This window comes from Micromys minutus (assembly GCF_963924665.1).
Source record: "Micromys minutus genome assembly, chromosome: X".
Classification (NCBI taxonomy): Eukaryota; Metazoa; Chordata; class Mammalia; order Rodentia; family Muridae; genus Micromys; species Micromys minutus.
This window is the reverse complement of record NC_137970.1, coordinates 17,768,416-17,784,634: the sequence shown is the minus strand read 5'-3', so window position 1 is coordinate 17,784,634 and position 16,219 is coordinate 17,768,416. Positions and strand designations below refer to the sequence as shown.

General features: G+C 38.5%; 1 pseudogene across 1 annotated transcript; it reads left to right on the top strand.

Moving 5' to 3' along the window:
* The first annotated feature begins 13,699 nt into the window (after positions 1-13,699).
* LOC308415879 (caspase activity and apoptosis inhibitor 1-like) lies at positions 13,700-14,867 on the top strand (annotated as a pseudogene). The gene is made up of 3 exons: positions 13,700-13,765; positions 13,863-14,036; positions 14,444-14,867. The product of its transcript is annotated as a caspase activity and apoptosis inhibitor 1-like (transcript).
* Positions 14,868-16,219: the final 1,352 nt, after the last annotated feature.

The window sequence follows — 16,219 nt, the reverse complement described above, 5'->3', positions numbered from 1 at the left end:
GGAGACTCGTGTTGCTACCTGATTGGTGTGCCCTCCAGTATCTCATTAGTATGCCCCGAGAGCGGGCTGTGATGTGTGTGGTACATGCGCACTACATCTCTCGGGCTGAATAACAGCTCTGTTTGCTGAGTCATCGGCGGGAAGCCGGTGTCATCTTTGGGTGGTGCACAAATGGCTCCCAACACCTACAGAAACAACCACTTCAAAATTCTAGGCTTATCTACCTAGCCCAGTTCCATGGAAGAGATGTGTGTGTGTGTGTGTGTGTGTGTGTGTGTGTGTGTGTGTGTGTGTGTGTGTGTTTGAGAGAGAGAGAGAGAGAGAGAGAGAGAAGAAGAAGAAGAAGAAGAAGAAGGAGGAGGAGGAAGAGGAGGAGGAGGAGGAGGAGGAGGAGGAGGAGGAGGAGGAGATCCAGACCATATTGGGAAGAGAACAAGATAAAAGGTTTCATGGCCACCAGGCCATTCTCCTGCCTTAGGTTTTGAGCTTACAGAGCAGAATAACAGGGGTAGCAGCCAAAGACTATTCATACTTGAGCTCTCCTGACAAAGTGGAAGTTCATGTTGTCTTTCTCAGGTTTGGCTTTGCAAGAGCACCTCCAGAAATCATTAGACTGCCACAGGCATTGGATGTGGTTCCTATGAGATGTATAGCCTTGTCGTTGTGGATAACAGGCTTTGATCGAGGGAGTGGATGGTTTTCTGTGCTGTGAGGCTCTGCTCTTGCTAGAATACGAGGCAAAGAACACTGGTGGAGGACAGTAACTTTACCTGGGCCTACAGCCTCATTGGGAGAGAAATAGGGTTAGGTACTAATGAGTCTTTTAGACAAGCAGTCATTGAGTGACTATTATAGCTAAACAAAGTGAAGCAGGGCTCTGAAACAAGGAAAGGGAGACATACAGACAAATGCACTCACTGAGGGATAGACAGGCAGAAATTCTGAGATGCCAGCTTTCACCATTACCTGTAATTGTGCTTGAAGGCAAAGTGAGGATTTGATGCCTTTTTCTTTCCTTTAGAATCCAAAGTAGTTCCTAGGTGCCATATATTCCTAAGCCCTGAGTCAGACAGTGGGGCTGAAAAGGAAAAGGAGGAGGAGAAGGAGGAGGAGGAGGACAAGGAGGGTGCACATAACGTTCTGGGTTACATGGGATCTGTGCCACATACTTATTTTTATTCAGTGTGTCTCTCCACAATTAGATGGGCTGTGCTCTAAGTGGTTTGAAAATGATGGACTGAGTGAACCTGTCATAGACAGGCTTTACATGCCCACTGTTGGGAATAAAGACATTTGCTGCCATAAGCATTTTTTGTTTCCTGAGGATAACAATAAAATGGACAAAAACTCCTTATTTCTCTAGAAAGTGTCAGAAGATTATCTCCTTCCTGGGACTCAGGATGAACAGACACAAAGCTGCTGGAGCAGAATGGGAATCCTCAAGTGTGGAACTTTACCACTCTCTCCCTCTCTCCTTTTCTTCTTTTTCTTCTCTCCATCTCTCCCTCTCCCTCTCTCTGATATTTTCCTTACTTACAATCCAACCTGACAGCACAGCTAAAAGCCCTAGAACAAAAGGAAGCAGATATACCCAAAAAGAGTAGACGGCAAGAAATAATCAAAATTAGGGCAGAAATAGACCAAATAGAATCAAAAACAACCATTGAAAAAAATCAACAAAACCAAGAGTTGGTTCTTTGAGAAAATCAACAAGATTGATAAACCCCTAGCCAGACTAACTAGAGGGCAAAGACAGAGTATACAAATTAACAAAATCAGAAAGGAAAGTGGGGACATAACAACTGAAACTGAGGAAATTCAAGAAATCATCAGATCCTACTACAAAAACTTATACTCCACAAAATTGGAAAATCTGGAGGAAATGAATGAATTCCTAGACAGATACAAGATCCTAAAGTTAAATCAGGACCACGTAAACCATCTAAATAACCCTATAACACCTAAAGAAATAAAAAAAGGCATCAAAAGTCTCCCAACCAAAAAAAGCCCAGGTCCAGACGGGTTCAGTGCAGAATTTTATCAGACATTTATTGGGGATATAAAAGCCATACTCTCCAAACTATTCCAAAAGATAGAATCAGATGGAATACTACCTAACACAGTTTTTGAGGCTACAATAACCCTCTTACCTAAACCACACAAAGACCCTACAAGGAAACAGAACTTGAGACCAATCTCACTTATGAACATTGATGTAAAAATACTCAGAAAATCCTTGCAAACCGAAACCAAGAACACATCAAAACGATCATTCATCATGAACAAGTAGGCTTCATCCCTGGGATGCAGGGATGGTTTAATATAAGGAAATCCATCAACGTAATCCACCATATAAACAAACTCAAAAATCAAAATCACATGGTCATCTCACTAGATGCTGAGAAACCATTTGACAAAATACAACACCCCTTCATGTTAAAAGTCCTGGAAAGAACAGGAATCCAAGGTCCATACCTAAACATAATAAAAGCAGTATACAGCAAACCAACAGCCAACATCAAACTTAATTGGGAGAAACTTGAAGCAATCCCAATAAAATCAGGGACTCGACAAGCCTGCCCACTCTCCCCCTACCTACTCAACATAGTACTGGAAGTCCTGGCTGGAGCAATTAGACAGCAAAAGGAGATCAAGGGGATACAAATCAGAAAGGAAGAGATAAAAACATCACTCTTTGCTGATGACATGATAGTGTACTTGAGTGACCCAAAAAATTCCACCAGAGAACCCCTACAGCTGATAAACAAGTTCAGCAAAGTGACTGGATACAAAATTAACTCAAACAAATCAGTAGCCTTCCCACACTCAAAGGACAAACATGTGAAAAAAGAAATTAGGGAAAAGGTACCCTTCACAATCGTCACAAAAACTATGAAATACCTTGGTGTGACTCTAACTAAGCAAGTGAAGGACCTGTATGACAAGAACTTCAAACCTCTAAAGAAAGAAATTGAGGAGGATCTCAGAAAATGGAAAGATCTCCCATGCTCATTGATTGGAAAGATCAACATCTTAAAAATGGCCATCCTACCAAAAGCAATCTACAGATTCAATGCAATCCCCATCAAAATTTCATCCCAGTTCTTCAAGGAATTGGAAAGATCAATGTGCAATTTCATATGGAATAACAAAAGACTTAGAATAGTGAAATTCATCCTCAACAAGAAAAAAACATGTGCAGGAATCACTATCCCTGACCTCAAGCTATATTACAAGTCAATTGTGCTGAAAACTGCATGGTACTGGTACAGAAATAGGCATGTGGATCAATGGAATAGAATAGAAGATCCAGAAATGAGCCCTCATGTATATGGTCACCTGATTTTTGACAAAGGAGCAGTAAACATTCAATTGAAAAAGGACAGCCTATTCAACAATTGGTGCTGGTCCAACTGGCATTCAGAAGAATGAAAATAGACCCTTTCTTATCTCCTTGTACAAAGCTCAAGTGTAAGTGGATCAAAGATCTCCACATTAAACCAGATACACTGAAACTATTAGATGAGAAAGTAGGGAAAACCTTAGAACACATAGGCACAGGAGAAAATTTCCTGAACAAAACACCAATGGCTCAAGCTCTAAGGTCAAAGATTAACAAATGGGACTTAATGAGATTGCAAAGTTTCTGTAAGGCTAAGGACATCGTCAAGAAAACAAAACGGCAACCAACAGAATGGGAAAATATCTTTACCAACACCACATCAGATAGAGGCCTAATATCCAAGGTATACAAGGAACTCAAAAAGCTAGACACCAGAGAATCAAATAACCCTATTAAAAAATGGGGTACAGAGCTAAACAAAACGTTCTCAGTTGAGGAACACCAAATGGCCGAGAATCATCTGAGGAATTGCTCCACATCCTTAGCCATCAGGGAAATGCAAATCAAAACAACCCTAAGATTCCACCTCACACCAGTCAGATTGGCCAAGATTCAAAACTCAGATGACAGCAGATGCTGGCGAGGCTGCGGAAAAAGAGGAACACTTCTCCACTGTTGGTGGGGTTGCAAGCTAATACAACCACTCTGGCTTCATCTAGAGAATATCATCCTGAGTGAGATAACCCAGTCACAATAGAACAGACATAATATGCAGTCACTGATATTGGGATGCTAACCCTAGAGGCTTGCACTCCCCCAGAAACAACTCACAGCCTGTATGAAGTCCAAGAAATAAACAAAACAAAACAAAAATTTTACAAAACAAGAAAACTTTGACTATTTCCATGTTGCGTTTTTTTTTTGCATGTACTTTACGCTCATTGTAACTATTAGGTTTTCAATGCATACTGTCAAGCCTTTGAAAAAATCAAGTACTGATTAAAAAATATATTCATATAGTTTTATGTAAAAATTATTTTAAAATCTGAAAAAAACAGTACTGACAAAAATGTATAATTTTATGCAAAATATGTTTAAAATCTGTGCGTTTATCTTTGTTTTGTAAAATAAAGTTGTTTAAAAAAAACTTTGACTAATTCCAGGTTACATCTTGTTTTATATGTACAATATGCTCATTGTAACTAGTAAGATTTTAAGGCACAGTATCAAACCTTTATAAAAAAAACCAAGCACTTACAAAAATATATTCATATACTTTTATGCAAAAATGCTTAAATCTGTAAATTTATCTTTGTTTTTTAAAATAAAGTTGTTTGAGGAACAGTGGAAGTCCAGGGACACAGGCCTGGTGAGACAGTGCTCCAAGTAGCAGAGTAGCCAGGGAACAGAGAGGTCTGTACTGAGCATGCAGAAAGTGTGTCATTTCCCCCGCTTGGTTCAGGGAAGCAGGAACACTGCTTAGGGCTGTCTTTTTTCCGCCAGCGGCCAGTGCGTGAAGAATAGACGCTCAGGCCATCTGTCACCAGGAAAAACAAAGAGCCAGGGACATAGACCTGGTGAGACAGTGCTTCCAGTTACCAGATAATAGAGTGGTCTGGGCTGAGCGATTGGAACGTGTGCCTCCCCCCCTTGGTTGGTTTAGGGCAGCAGGAATCCTGCATTAGGGTGTCTGTTTCCACACTGCTGCCGGTGCATGGACAACAGGCACTCAGGACATCTGCCACCAGGAACAGAGGAGATCCAGGGACACAGACCAGGCGAAAGGGAGAGGCAAGAACCAATCACTGACAACAAGACCACGAATAATCACAGACAACAAGATGGCAAGAGGAAAGTGAAAGAACTTACTGCAGGGAAATCAAGACAACCTGAAAACGCCAGAACCCAGCTCTCACATCACAGCAAACAGTGGAATGCCAAACACTCCAGAAAAGAAATCATACCTCAAGATGATGAAAGAGATCCTTAAACAAGAACGGGAGGAAAAGTATAAAGAATTAGAAGCTTTTAAAGAGGAAAAAAGAAAAAACACTCAAAGAACTCAAAGAACTAGAGGAAAACAGAACCAAAGAGATGGAGGAATTAAAGAAGGAATTTAAAATAGAAATGGACACAATAAAGAAAACAATAAAAGAGACAACACTACAGGTAGAACACCTGAAAAAGAAATCAGGAGTCACAGATGCAAGCATTTGCAACAGACTACAAGAGATGAAAGAGAGAATCTTGGGGGCTGAAGACAACATTGAAAACATAGACAAACTGTCAGAGAAGATTGAAAAAACCAAAAGGCTCTTAACCCAAAATGTCCAGGAGATTCAGGACACAATGAGAAGACCAAACCAAAGGATAACAGAAATAGAAGAGGGTGAAGATTATCAACTAAGAGTGACTGCATATTATGTCTGTTCTTTTCTGATTGGGTTGTTTCACTCAGGATGCCAGTCTCTAGATGCATCCATTTTCTTAAGAATTTCATAAAGTCAACTAAGAGGCACAGTAAATATCTTCAACAAAATTGTAGAAGAAAACTTGCCTACCCTTAAGAATGAGATTACCTTGAGCATAAGACAAGCCTACAGAGCTACAAATAGGTTGGACCAGAAAAGAAATTTCTCCAGACACATAAGAGTCAAAACACCAAGTGCTCAAAGCAAAGAAAGAATACAAAAAGCAGTAAGGGAAAAAGGTCATGTAACATACATATAAAGGCAGACAAGTCAGAATCATATCCGACTTCTCTACAGAGACTATGAAAGCTAGAAGAGCCTTGACAGACATCATGCAGACTCAAAGAAAGCACAAATTCCAGTTCAAGCTGCAATAACCAGCAAAATTATCAATCACCATAGATGGTGAGACAAGAATATTCCAAGACAAAACTAAATTCACACAATATATGACCACAAACTCAGCACTACAACGAATTATAGGTGTAAAACTCAGTACAATGAGGGTAATCACCTCATAGTAAAAACAAGAAAATAACTAAGCAAGAAAACCAAAAGAAGAAAGATACACTGGCAAAATTCTTCCTCTAAAAGCAAAAACACCAGGAAATAGCAACCACTATTCCTTGATATCAGTTAACATAAATGGACTCAATTCCCCAATAAAAAGATGTAGGCTATCAGACTGGATACATAAACAAATCCAGCATTTTTGTGCATACAGGAAACTCATCTCGGAGACAAAGACAAACACTATCTCAGAGTAAAAGTTGGAAAAAAAACTTTCACGCAAACAGCCTCAAGAAGCAAGCTGGAGTGGCCATTCTAATATTGAATAAAGTAGGTTTTCAACCAAAAGTTATCAAAAAAGATAAGAAAGGACACTTTTTACTCACTACAGGGGAAATATGTCAGGAGGAACTCTCAATCCTTAACATATATGCTCCAAATACAAAAGCACCCAAATTCATAAAAAGAAATCCTACTAACGTGCAAAAATTACATTGCACCCAACACAAAAATAGTGGGAGACCTCAATATCCCACTCCCATCAGTGGACAGATCATGGAAAGAGAAAGTGTACAAGGACACACTAAAGCTAGCAGAGGTTATGAACTAACTGGAATTAATAGATATCTACAGAACATATCACCATGAAAAAAAAGTTTACAACTTCTTCTCAGGATTTTATGGCACCTTATCAAAAATTGACCACATAATTGGACACAAAATGAGCCTCAATAGATATAAGAAGATCTAAATACTCCCATGTGTCCTTTCAGATCACCATGGTCTAAGGCTGGTTTTTAATTACAACAAAGACAAAAAAAAGCCCATATAGACATGGAAACTGAACAATGCTCTATTAAATGATAGCAGGGTCAAAGAAGAAATAAAGACAGAAATTAAGGATTTTCTAGAATTCAATGAAAACAAAAGCACAACATACCCAAACCTATGGGATGCAATGAAAGCAGTACTGAGAGGAAATCTCATAGATCTGAGTACTTCCAAAAAAGACTGGAGAGCAACTTGACAGCACAGCTAAAAGCTATAGAACAAAATGAAGCAGATAAACCCAAGAGAAAAAGATGGCAAGAAATAATCAAACTTAGGGCAGAAATAGACCATATAGAAACAAAAAGAACCATTGAAAGAATCAACTAAACAAAGAGATGGTTCTTTCAGAAAATTAACAAGATTGAAAAACCTTAGCATGTCTAACTAAAGAAAAAGAGAGAATATACAAATTAATAAAATCAAAAATTAAAGTGGAGATATAATAACTGAAACTGAGGAAATTCAAGAAATCATCAGATCCTAATATAAAAGTCTATACTCAACAAAGCTGGAAAATCTGGAGGAAATGTATGGATTCCTAGACAGATACCAGAAACTAAAGTTAAACCAGGAACAGGTAAACCATCTAAATGATCCTATAATACGTAAAGAAATAGAAGGTGTCTTCAAAAGCCTCTCAAGCAAAAAACCAAGAACCAAATGGGTTCAGTGCAGAATTTCATCAGATATTATTGACGACCTAATACCAATACTCGCCAAACAATTCCACAAAATAGAATCAGATGGAATACCACCTAACTCATTTTTTGAGGCTACAATAACCCTTGTTCCTAAAACACACAAAGACCCTGCAAGTAAAGAATACTGCAGACCAATCTCACTTATGAACATCGATGTAAAAATACTCAACAAAATCCTTGCAAACTAAATCCAAGAACACATCAAAATGATCATTCAATGTGATCAAGTAGGCTTCATCCCTGGGATTCAGGGATGGTTTAATATATGGAAATCTATAAACACAATCCACCATAAAAATAAACTCAAAGAAAAAAAAAACCAACATGCTCATCTCAATAGATGCTGAGAGAGTATTTGACAAAATTCAACACCCCTTCATGTTAAAAGTCTTGGAAAGAACAAGAATCCAAGTCCCATACCTAAAAATAATAAAAGCAATATACAGTAAACCAACAGCCAACATCAAACTTAATGGTGGGAAACTTGATGCAATCCCACTAAAATCAGGGACTTGACAAGGCTGCCAACTCTTCCCCTACATATTCAACATACCTGGCCAGAGCAATTAGACAGCAAAAGGAAATCAAAGGGATACAAATTGGAAAGAAAGTAGTAAAAATTTCACTATTTGCAGATGACACGGTAGTGTACCTAAGTGACCCCAAAAACTCACTGGAGAACTTCTACATCTGATAAACAAGGTCAGTAGAGTGGCTGAATATAAAATTAACTCAAACAAATCAGTAGCCTTCCCATATTCAAAGGTCAAATATGTGGAGAAAGAAATTAGGGAAAAGATATCCTTCAGAATAGTCACAAAAAATATGAAAGACCTTGGTGTGACTCTAACTAAGCAAGTGAAGGACCTGTATGACAAGAACTTAAAATCTCTAAGGAAGGAAATTGAGGAAGATCTCAGAAAATGGAAAGTTCTCCTATTCTCATGGATTGGAAGGATCAACATTGTAAAAATGGCCATCTCACCAAAAGCAATCTACAGATTCAGTGCAATCCCCATCAAAATTCCAACCCAATTCTTCATAGAGTTGGAAAAAGCAATGTGCAATTTCATCTGGAATAACAGAAGACCTAGAATAGCGAAATCCATTCTCAACAACAAGAAAAAAAATCTGTGGAAATTACTATTCCTGACCTCAAGCTATATTACAAGGCAATTGTGCTGGAAATTGCGTGGTACTGGTACACAAATAGGCACGTGGAGCACTCATTTGTATGGTCACCTGATTTTTACAAAGAAGCTGTAAACATTCAATAAAAAAGGACAGCCTATTCAACAAATGGTGTTGGTCCAGCTGGCACTCAGCATGCAGAAGAATGAAAATAGATCTTTCTTATCTCCTTGTACAAAGCTCAAGTGTAAGTGGATCAAAGATCTTCACATTAAACCTGGTACACTGAAACTATTAGATGAAGAAATAGGGAAACCTTTGAACTCATAGACACAGGAGAAAATTTCCTGAACAGAACACCAATGGTTCAAGCTTTAAGGTCAAAGATTAACAAATGGGACTTAATAAGATTGCAAAGTTTCTGTAAGGCTAAAACACTGTCAATAAAACAAAACGGCATTCAACAGAGTGGGAAAAGATCTTTACCAACCCCACATCAGATAGAGGCCTAATATCCAAGGTATACAAAGAACTCAAAAGCCTAGACACCAGAGAATTAAACAACCCTATTAAAAATAAGATACAGACTTAAACAAAAAGTTCTCAGTCAAAGAATATTGAATTGCTGAGAAACATATAGGGAAGTGCTCAACATTTTTAGGCATCAGAGAAATGCAAATCAAAATAACCCTGAGATTCCACCTCACACCAGATTGGCCAAGATCCAAAACTCAGATGACAGCAGATACTGGTGAGGATTCAGAGAATGAGGAACACTTCTCCACTGTTGGTGGGGTTGTAAACTGATACTACCCCTCTGGAAATCAGTCTGGTGGTTCCTCAGAAAATTGGACATAGTACTACCTGAAGACCCTGTTTTTCCACTTCTGGTCATATACCCCAGAGACACCTTAGTACACAACAAAAATATATGCACCACAATGTTCATTGCAGCTCTTTTTATAATAGCCAGAAGCTGGAAAGAACCCAGATGTCCTTCAGTAGATGAATGGATGCAAAAATTGTGGTACATTTACACAATGGATTACTATTCAGCTACCAGAAACGCTGACTTAAGAAAATTCTTAAGAAAATGGCTGCATCTAGAGAATATCATCCTGAGTGAGATAACCCAGTCACAAAAGAACAGATATAATATGCAATCACTGATAGTGGGATACTAACCCCAGAAAGCTCTGAACACCCCAGAAACAACTCACAGACTGTGTGAAGTTCAACAAAAAAAGAATATATTTTAAATAAAATAGAACTGTATCACATCCCCTTTTCCTCCCCACAGCTCCTCCTAGTCTCTCTCCTATCCTCTCAAATTAATAGCCTCTTTTCTTATATTGTTCTTACATATATACATATGTGTATGTATATGTACCCACAAATACTTAATTACAACCTTAAACAATGTATTCGTATACTTTTATGCAAAAATGTATATATTTATCTTTGTTTTTTAAAATAAAGTTAAAAAAAAGAAAATAGGGCCTTTCTCATCTCTTGTACAAAGCTCAAGTGCAAGTGGATCTAAGATCTCTACATTAAATCTGGTGCACTGAAATGGTGAGAAGAGGAAGCAGGGAAAACCTTAGAACACATAGCCACCAGAGAAATTTTCCTGAAAAAACACCAATGGCTCGTGCTCTAAGATCAAATATTGACAAATGGTACTTAATGAGATTGCAAAGTTTCTGTAATGCTAAGGACACTGTCAAGAAAACAAAATTTCAGCCAACATATTGGGAAAACGTCTTTACCAACCCCACATTTACACAATGGAGCACTACTCAGCTATCAGAAACAATGACTTTTTGAAATTCTTAAGAAAATGGATGCATCTATAGAATATCATCCTGAGTGAGACAACACAATCACAAAAGAACAGACATAATATGAAGTTACTGTTAATTGGTTCATAACCCTAGAAATCTCTGAGCACCCTAAAAACAACTCATAGACTGTATATGTTAAAGAGAAAAGAAAGGCCAAAAAAGAGAAGAAAAGAAAAGAAAACGAAAAGGAAATGTAAAACCATTATGCTTAATATTTACACGCCAAGAAAACTTTGACTATTTCTAGTTTACATCTTGTTTTACATGTACTTTATGCTCATTGTAACTAGTAAGATTTTAATGCATAATATTAAACCTTTAAAAAAATCAGGTACTGACAAAAATGTATTTGTATCCTTTTATGGAAAAATGCTTAAAATCTGTACATTTATATTTGTTTTTTCAAATAAAGTTGTTAAATTAAAAAATAGAAACAACAAAGAAAACACAAATAGAGACATCCCTGGAGATAGAAAATCTAAAAAGGAAATCAGAAGTCACATATGCAAGCATCACCAACAGACTAAAAGAGATGAAAAATAGAATCTCATGGGCCGATGACAACACAGCAATCATACACAAAACAATCAGAGAGAGTCTAGAGACGGATTCATGGCTCCTGATACATATGTAGCAGTGGATGACCTTGTCTGACATCAATGGGGTGGGCATGCCTTGGTCCTGTGGAGATTTCATGCCCCAGTATAAGGTGTACTAGAACGCTGGGGCAGGGGAGGGTAGGTTGGGCAGTACTCTGATAGAGGCTTAGTGGAGGGAGGAGAGGGCTGATGTGGGAAGCGGGTATTTATGGAAGGGTAACCAGGAATCGGGAAATCATTTGATATGTAAACAAATGGAATGATTAATAAAAAATTGATAATAAACCATTCAATTGACTTATTGATACTAGAGCAGAAAAGACAATTTGAAGACAATCAGCAATCCCATGAATACTAGCAAACCACCTGTGGGACACAGATTCTAGGAGTAGGTGGTATTGCCAATATATATATCTCCAAACAGGCCGACAAGTGGGAGGATCCTGGTAGAGATATCCTTGTAAGATACCTTATTCCCCCTGGTAGTTCAAGTAGCCACCAATCATCTAGGCAGAGCTATCTTACAAGCCCTAGAGGTAGTGCTTACTACACAATCAGAAATAGACTATATCAAGATAGAAGACATTACTTATAAAGAAAGTTATAGCCAAGGAGGAGATCCTAAAATCCCTTCTTCATTTCGAGGGGTCACTGTTAGATGTGATAGTCCCTGCCTTGACTGGTTCTCCAATGAAGCCATCTGGGTCCCACAGCGGCATCTATGAAGATAGAAACTTACAGCCCTCATAGAGCTGGTAGAAGAACAGCTTCTACTACAGTGCATCTACCCCTCCCACAGTCCATGGAACATCCCTGTGTTTGCTATAATAAAAAATAACTCAGGGGGAAGGAGATTATTACAAGATTTAAAGCCAATTAATAAAATCATCTGTATCTTGGGCTCTCCCCAAGTCCCACATCTCAGCCATTCTTGCCAACACCCTCCCTTTAGCAATAGACATAAAAGACTGCTTTATTCCATTTCTCTCCACCCACAAGTCTTCCAATGCTTTGTACTCTCAGTACTCCCTCCCCCCAATTAACAGCTCTGGCCCAGCCTCACAATATGAATATACTGTCCTCCCACAGGGAATGGCTAATAGTCCAAACATTTGTCAGGATGTTGTAGCCTCTGCATTAAAACCTTGTTTAAAGAACTCAGTATATACCACTATGTGGATGATATGTTAACATGAGGAGACTCTTTCACCTCCATCTCCCAACATAAATACTGGCTAATACCTTTCCTGTCTGCCCTAAGATTCAATATGTCCCTTCACAAAGTCCAACTTAGTCTTCCCATTGCATGTTTAGGAACAGAGATCTCCTTTACCTAAATACACCCCTTCAAACGCACCTTTTCCTTTCCTCAAAAATTAAATCTCACCTTCCTCTGAGCCTTTTGGGTAACCTTAATTGGCTTTGACCCTGGCTCCCCCTTTCTACAAGCACCTTTCAACTCCTCTTCAACCTCCTAAAAGGAGATAAAAGTCTCTCCTCCCCCAAGAACACTTTAACCTGAAGCTCTAAATTCTGTCAATGTAACCCTAAAATATATGGCTCTTACTAGGTATGACCCAACAATACTTATACATATACTTATCTTTAATTCCTCCTTTAGATTTGTGGGAGCTCTTTATCTACCTCAAGGGATGCTGAAATGGCTCCATACTCCAATGTTTGGTGCACCCTGGATTTTAAATGATGTAGATGCACTTGCTAGTATGATTAAAAATGGGAAGGACAGCCCTATTCAAACCCTAAGAAAAGAACCTGATATTCTTGCCACTACCTCTCTCTCCAATATTCAATGGCCAATTAAAATTTACTTCCTCCTTGCTCTGAGATTAGTAGGATGTTCAGGACAAACAATTACCCTGACAAAAAAAAATAGGCCTCTGCCCTCCCTCTGTTATGATAACTGCCCTCAAATTATTTTTTAAAAAGCTGATAGTTTGAGTACAGTCAATATTTATAGATGGAAAAAGAGGGGAGCTGCAGAAGTAATATACTACAGCTTTGAGGATGAACCCCCTATTCTCTGATTCATAGAGTTCCTTTATCACCCTCAACATAAATTATATACCATCTATCCAGAACTAAAAGAAGTCAAGTCCCCCTTAACCTCTTTTCAGCAATGTTGCTGTACTGTCAATTTGCTTCCCTGGCTGTCAAGATCATTTGTCAAACTAGATGCCAACCCAATTTACCCTCTACTCACATAGGTTTCTACCCTCCTACTGGATAGAGACTCTCCCTGGAAAAATAATTACTCTTGGCAGAGCACAGTGATCTTGAAGAAGGTGGCGTGGATCTGACCACCTCATTAAAACCTGTTAGTTTCTATATATAAAACAAAAGAAATACTGCAGCAGTGCTGTAGTATAATAGGAGAAAAGAAGTTACAAAAGATGTTCCCTGGTGTGCTGAAGAACTGTTCAGTAGAAGAAATTCATAAACCATGCCAGGAACATTTAGAGCTCCTCTCTGGAAAAAAAACTTGGTTCTTGAGGGTAACAATGGTTTGGACTCTGATATGAAAGATCAGGCAGATGATGGTTGTTAGATGGCATCTGACTTAATCAGTCAGCAAGATACCTGTCTTAGTCAGGGTTTCTATTCCTGCACAAACATCATGACCAAGAAGCAAGTTGGGGAGGGAAGGGTTTATTCAGCTTACACTTTCGCACTGCTATTCATCACCAGAGGAAGTCGGGACTGGAATTCAAGCAGGTCAGGAAGCAGGAGCTGATGCAGAGGCCATGGAGGGATATCACTTACTGGCTTGCTTCCCCTTGTTTGCTCAGCCTGCTTTCTTATAGAACCCAGGTCTACCAGCCCATGGATGGCACCACCCACAATGGGCTGGGCCCTCCCTCCTTGATCACTAATTGAGAATATGCCTTACAGCTGGATCTCATGGAGGCATTTCCTCAACTGAGGCTCCTTTGTCTGTGATAACTCCAGCTTGTGTCAAGTTGACACAAAACCAGCCAGTACAATACCTGTGTAGATTCTACTTCGTCCCTGAGAGAGAACAAATCAGAAGGCTTGGAATCAAAACAAGGCAATAGGAAGACAGAGAATTACTCAGTATAAATGCAGATGCTTATGACAGTGATATAGAAGGCCCAAACAATGAAGAAGCTGCCGCCACTGCCAGCCCTGCTGAAACTGCTGCTGTTGCTGCTGCTTCAGAGGTCCCAGAAAATACAGTCCAGATTGAAGCTGGTCAGATAGATGCCCTGGAGAGAGAGATAGAAAGTGTGTGAAGGAGATTTTGGGACTGGCAGAGTCTAGCCCAAAGTAACCCAAAGCGGCCACCCTGACTGTTCCTCCACCAGATGTTCAGCCTTCTGGAGCTTCTAGAACTTGAAATGAGGGCAAAAGCAACTAAGGCTCTTATGAAAGCTGGTGTTATAAAAAGGCCAGTCTAGTTTTCTGACTTGAATATTATGTGTGTTTGAATGAAGCTATGTCATATAATTTTGTATCTGATGTTTATTTGGGTCTCATGTGATATTTCTCATGTAAAACTTATTAGGTAAACTTATCTTAGGCTGAAAGTACATATATATATTTTACTTTTATATTATAGATTATAGATGAATATTTAAATTCATGACATATATGGTTGGATACCCTGGACATTTCTTTTAGTTAATGTCTGTAAATTGATAGCTTAAAGGCCAACAGGAAGGACACAGAATATTTTTTCCTTTGTTTTTAAAAATTTGGGCAACAAACTCCAAAGCTTTAAGAAAGATTGACCAAGCATGCTTCTCTTAAGGCTATATGTGTTTTTCAATAGAGTATTATTGCATTGTTGTTCTTAGATTTGTAAGAAAGTTTAAGCAGTTTTGTGTATATAGACTTTTAAGATAAGTACTGTTGGAGGATACCTTTTTGTGGATGTGATTTTCCTAGCTAAAATGAACAAACTGTTTTGTAAGGCTCAGAGCTCAATCTTTCTTTAAAAGCTTTTTTAATAAAGAAAAAATCAACCTAGGGCTTTTTTTTTAACAATGTAAAGTTAATTTGCTCATGTTAAATTCCAGCAACAAGCCATTTTGACATATATTTGGTCTTTTGGTCAAATTTTTTTCTTCAGTAAAATAAAACAAAACAAAACAAATTTACATTCCAAGTTATCAGGAAAGGGATACTATGATACAGGGTTTTGTTTGATGTCATTGTTAGAAAAGCTGATGTATAATTGCATAAATCAAGATAATAAAAGGCTGCTATTCTGGATATGAAGACTTGATACTTTTTCAAGAGCAAAATTGATTTTAAGTTGATGTTATAATTAAACTAATTTTGTATACTTTTAAACAAAGAAATTAGCACCTTTAAAAAAAAGAAAAAGGCATCAAACAAGCAGTCACATATTTACCTGAAGTTGCTAAGGAACAAGACTGGGATCAGATCCAGACAATAGACTCCTTGCTCAGGAAAGGTGGTTTTAAGGCTCCAATTACCAGTGAATTCAGAAAATCAATCAAACTTACCAGGTATTGGAGTGAGAAGGTGACAATCAGTTATGCAGAGTATATTGCTTCTCGACAGCACTGTTTTCAGAATGGCACTCTTCATGCCCCGCCCCTCTACAATCATTATTCCTGACACATGGCTACATAACCTGTCCCACCCCCCTGTGGCCACTAATGGTTATGACATCATTGGAGCAGATTCCTCCTCTTCCTGGTCCAGTTACTTCTATTACTGCACCATTTTATGATGCTAGCTTCCGTTGCCAAGTCTGCCTCCTGCTGACTGGAGGGTGTGG